General features: G+C 53.0%; 1 pseudogene; it reads right to left on the bottom strand.

The window, feature by feature from the left end:
* Nucleotides 1-297: 297 nt before the first annotated feature.
* On the bottom strand, nucleotides 298-3979 carry LOC146334031 (sorting nexin-17 pseudogene; annotated as a pseudogene).
* Nucleotides 3980-5369: the final 1390 nt, after the last annotated feature.

Here is a 5369-nt window from a genome sequence, read left to right as displayed (position 1 = left end):
GGCAGGTGGCGACACAAGGGCAGCTTTGAGACTGAGGAAAGACTTATTCATCTCCTTAGTCCATTTCCATTTATCTAATTTATCTTTTTGCAGCGCCTCATACAGCGGTCGCGCCGTCTCCCCATCCATGTAGACAAGAGGGTGGGCAGCTGGCTGGGGTTGAGGCACATGGAGATCCACCCAGGAGGAGATTTTACATCCCACAGAGTTGCGTCAGGGCAGGGCCCCTAGAGGTCTTCATCACCAATGCCCTCAAAGGTGTAGTTGGCCCCAATGTCAGCAGAAGAGCTGGAACGGCTAATGGCACGCAGACTGACGGAGCCCAACTTGCTTGAGACTGTTGCAATAGACTCCCTGCTTGCATCAGGAGAATCCAAAAGAGGGGGAGCCTTTACTGCTTGCTGGCTGCCTGGCTGCTGCAGGGCTCCACTGACTCGCCTGCGGAACATCTTGCGGATGCTGCCTCTTGATATTTATTTTTTTTTTCCTCATCAGTTCATCCACCATAGACTGCAGGCAGATGCTCAGCATTATGGCCTGCAGGCTGGTGATTGTGACCCACTGTAGGCAGTCTTTATTTATCAGGTACTTAAAGGCAAGTTCTAGCTTCACCTCTGACTTGCCAGCGGTAGGGCCTGATATCTCGTTGTGCACGGGGACCGAGGAAGTGACCCGCCAGCAGCGCATTCGGGTCACCTTGAAACTTCCCTCCTTGATCTGGTCATTGGGCAGCTTGACCTGGAAGTTCAGCTTACTATTCTCAGCCCCCACAATGACGTGGCAGCCCTTCTCGGGGAAGTCTGTGATGCAGGGGTCAAATTTGAGATAGCTGTAATACTTGAGGGTCTGTGCCAAGCGGATGAACTCCTTCTTGGAGACCTTATCTTGTAGGGACTTCAGCTGACGGTGTTGCCAACTTGGCACGAGAGGCCCTTCCGACCCCGGCCCAAACTAGGGGATTGACTCTGTTTTCTATGAAGCACCAGTCCTCGTCTGCCTCTGGGGCGGGCTCCTCTGCGACCTTTGAAAGGGCCATTTGATAGTTACTGCTCTGTTGCTTGGGGAGCTGTACTTCTATCCTTCCGTCAGAAGTGAAAGCAATCTCAATTTGGAGCTTAGTCAGTAAGTCCCTTCTTAACAATGCCACCGGACAGGAGGGGGTACAGACAAACGCGTGTTCCAGGTGTGTTTTCCCAACCTTGGTGAGCAAGGGACGAGAAAGGGGCACTCGGGTTGCCCTTCCCTCGACCCCCATTATGGTGGTAGATCCCCCACTTCCCGTTGGTGGTCAGCTAAGGGGGGAGGATGGACAGGGCGGCCCCTGTATCTACAAGGGCATCGTAGGAGCAGCCCCCAACTTTAATTTTGACTATGGGGTCCCGTCTTGCCTCAGAGACGGCTCAGAGGGGGCTGGGCCCCAGTCTGTCTTAGTCTCTTTCTTGTTCATGCAAAATCCTTTCTGCCCCCCCCCCCCCACACCCTCCTCTCTCTCTTTTTGCTTCAAGGCTTCACAGTCACGCTTCCAGTGCCTAATTTTCTTACAGAAGGCACTCTGGTCTCTTCTCAGGGAGGACCCCTTCCTCCCTCCTTTTCCTCTCTTCTTAGCTCCTCCTTTGTTGGGTCTGAGAACTGCAGCGAGGAGCTTCGCTTGCCTCTTGTCTTTCATAAACTTTCTGAGCTCTACTAAAACACTTAGGTCAGCCGCCAATCCTCTCTCAACTTTCTGCAACTTCTTTCTGATGTCTTGGCAACTATTTCCCACAAACTGAGTCGTGAGAATCCTTAAATTATTTGGGTCCTTCAAGTCAATATCAGTATACTTGGCGAAGGCTTCCCTTAGCCTTTGGAGGAACACGGCAGGAGGTTCGTTTTTGTCTTGTTTTAAAGTCAGGACTTTTTGCAAATTGGGGGCCCCCCGCACAGCTTGCTTCATGCCCGCTAAAACGAACCGAAAATACTCAGCATGTAGCTGTCTCTGTGCCGCCATGGCTACCCCCCAATCGGGCCATCATGTGGGCAGAGCTGCTGCCGTCTCATCCTCAGTTGCCTGGGGGTGTTCCTCTCTAAACCTGGCCCGTGCCCCCGCAAGGATGGTTGGTTTCTTATTGACCATCACAGGAGGGGCCAGAGACATGCATTTGACAACCCACGGAGCGGGCGTGCCGCCAAGGGGTACGCAGGTCGCCCATGAATCGATATAGGAGAACTGGTCTCAACTTCCCCTCTGTGTTACTATTATACGCACAGCAGATACCAGGGTTGGGTCAAAAGACCCCTCGGGTGGCCATTTGGGTTCTACTACCGGCCATTCCCGGGCACAAAGAAGGACAAGGCAATCCTTTGTCATCTTAGTTCTATAATCTTGCTTAAAATGTGACCAGTTGCGCAAACAACACTCCAAGGGCATATGGGACTCTCCTGTAGGCCTGGATTGGGACCCGCCCATGACGGTGGGGATTTCAATCAACAATTCTCGCGCTTCGCCCTCCTCTGACCCAGCCCGTCTCCGGGGTAGGGAAATGCAGATCGGGGCTCCTCACTCGCTTCGCCCGTAGGCGTCTCACACAATCACAAACACACCACCGTCCCGCGTTTATCCCCTAATGTAAGCTGTTTCACTTACCCCAAAAGCCTCTTCTGTCCCGCCCGCAGCTGCGTCCAGCTGCTTTATTGATCCACTGCCGGTGCCTAAAAGGAGTGATCACGTCTCCCTCTTCCTCTGGCGTTGGTCCCCAAGCGCTTTCGCCACCGCTGTCGTGTGGAGAAGGCAGTGTAAACAACCGCCTGTGGCAACTTCTCCGCGGCCCCTCGGTTCAGCGCAAAGGGGACGGACCCCGAAGCAGGATCCGAGTCACAGCACCAAATTGTTAGATAAAAAGTTCTTGCTTCTGGTTGAAAGAAAGGATGCCAGACAGGCAGCAGTGGATCCAACACTATTTTATTGAACGTTTTGCAAAACGGGTGCAGAGCAGTCGGCAGTCTGGACCCCGAGCTAAGCAAGCATAAGTCTTTTTATACCCCCTCCCCTTTACAATTTTCTGTTAGCCACAAGACATGTCAACTGACTGAGCCGTTAGCTGACTCCTTAGAGCACGACTGTGTCAACATGTTTATTTCTGATTATGCTTATGTGACTGTCTCACCAGACTTCCCCTTTTTAACCGATGTACACTGCCACTGGACATGTGTCCGGTGGGCTCATAATTATGACTAATAGCTCAAAGGTCTAGCAAACAGCTGACAGCCAAAGAATAAGAGGACAGTCTTTTTCTAACAATGAGGACTGGAATCTTGTTTCGCCTTTAGAGAAAGGGACATGGTTTCGTGGCAGAGCACCTGCTTGGCTTGCAGAGGCCCCCAGGGTGCGGGTTCCGTCATCTCCAGCTAGGAAGACTTTTAGGGCCTGTGCTAAGAAGGCTTTCAGGTCTGTGCCCCTGTTGATATCGGCCCTTTATTCAGCGCCATGAGGACTGGAATCTTGTTTCGCCTTTAGGGAAAGGGACATGGTTTCGTGGCAGAGCACCTGCTTGGCTTGCATAGGGCCCCAGGGTGCGGGTTCCGTCATCTCCAGCTAGGAAGGCTTTCAGGGCCTGTGCTAGGAAGGCTTTCAGGTCTGTGCCCCTGTTGATATCGGCCCTTTATTCAGCGCCAGAGGACTGGAATCTTCTTTCGCCTTTAGGGAAAGGGACATGGTTTCGTGGCAGAGCACCTGCTTGGCTTGCAGAGGACCCCAAGGTGCGGGTTCCGTCATCTCCAGCTAGGAAGGCTTTCAGGGCCTGTGCCCCTGTTGATATCAGCCCTTTATTCAGTGCCATGAGGACTGGAATCTTGTTTCGCCTTTAGGGAAAGGGACATGGTTTCGTGGCAGAGCACCTGCTTGGCTTGCAGAGGCCCCCAGGGTGTGAGTTCCATCATCTCCAGCTAGGAAGGCTTTCAGGGCCTGTGCCCCTGTTGATATCGGCCCTTCATTCTGCGCCATGGGAACTGGAATCTTGTTTCGCCTTTAGGGAAAGGGACATGGTTTCGTGGCAGAGCACCTGCTTGGCTTGCAGAAGCCCCCAGGGTGCGAGTTCCATCATCTTGTAGTAAAAATGTAACCTAAAAGCCATTGTATGTGTCTTAAGCAGCACGTAGTATTGTAAGAGCTGCGCATGCGTGGAATGAGCAGACAGTAACCCTCAGATAAGGTTGCTAAGCAAACCGCTGGCAACCAATCAAAAGTAACACGCTGGCTGAGGAATGCAAGCTAAGTGATAAAACTGCGGCGCGGGGGTCGCCCAGGGTCGACTCTGCTTTGAGCGTGAGCTCCTTTGTCGAACTGTTTGCAAACAATAAAATCGAGTTGGACCCAGCCTGAAGTGGACTCTCCTCTTTGGGGCAAATTGGACTAGCCTCCAGGGGGCGAAACTAGCATTTTGTGCAACAATCTCCAGCTAGGAAGGCTTTCAGGGCCTGTGCCCCTGTTGATATCGGCCCTTTATTCAGCGCCATGAGGACTGGAATCTTCTTTCGCCTTTAGGGAAAGGGACATGGTTTTGTGGCAGAGCACCTGCTTGGCTTGCAGAGGCCCCCAGGGTGCGGGTTCCGTCATCTCCAGCTAGGAAGGCTTTCAGGTCTGTGCCCCTGTTGATATCGGCCCTTTATTCAACGCCATGAGGACTGGAATCTTGTTTCGCCTTTAGGGAAAGGGACATGGTTTTGTGGCAGAGCACATGCTTGGCTTGCAGAGGCCCCCAGGGTGCGGGTTCCGTCATCTCCAGCTAAGAAGGCTTTCAGGGCCTGTGCCCCTGTTGATATCGGCCCTTTATTCAGCGCCATGAGGACTGGAATCTTGTTTCGCCTTTAGGGAAAGGGACATGGTTTCGTGGCACAGCACCTGCTTGGGTTGCAGAGGCCCCCAGGGTACGGGTTCCGTCATCTCCAGCTAGGAAGACTTTTAGGGCCTGTGCTAGGAAGGCTTTCAGGTCTGTGCCCCTGTTGATATCGGCCCTTTATTCAGCGCCATGAGGACTGGAATCTTGTTTCGCCTTTAGGGAAAGGGACATGGTTTCGTGGCAGAGCACCTGCTTGGCTTGCAGAGGCCCCCAGGGTGTGGGTTCCGTCATCTCCAGCTAGGAAGGCTTTCAGGGTCTGTGCTAGGAAGGCTTTCAGGTCTGTGCCCCTGTTGATATCGGCCCTTTATTCAGCGCCATGAGGACTGGAATCTTGTTTTGCCTTTAGGGAAAGGGACATGGTTTCGTGGCAGAGCACCTGCTTGGCTTGCAGAGGCCCCCAGGGTGCGGGTTCCGTCATCTCCAGCTAGGAAGACTTTTAGGGCCTGTGCTAGGAAGGCTTTCAGGTCTGTGCCCCTGTTGATATCGGCCCTTTAT

This window comes from Heloderma suspectum, chromosome W, assembly GCF_057233095.1.
Source record: "Heloderma suspectum isolate Gila_16-S chromosome W, 16-S_ref, whole genome shotgun sequence".
NCBI lineage: Eukaryota > Metazoa > Chordata > Lepidosauria > Squamata > Helodermatidae > Heloderma > Heloderma suspectum.
The sequence above is the reverse complement of the archived record's forward strand: the minus strand, read 5'-3'. Positions and strand labels throughout refer to the sequence as shown.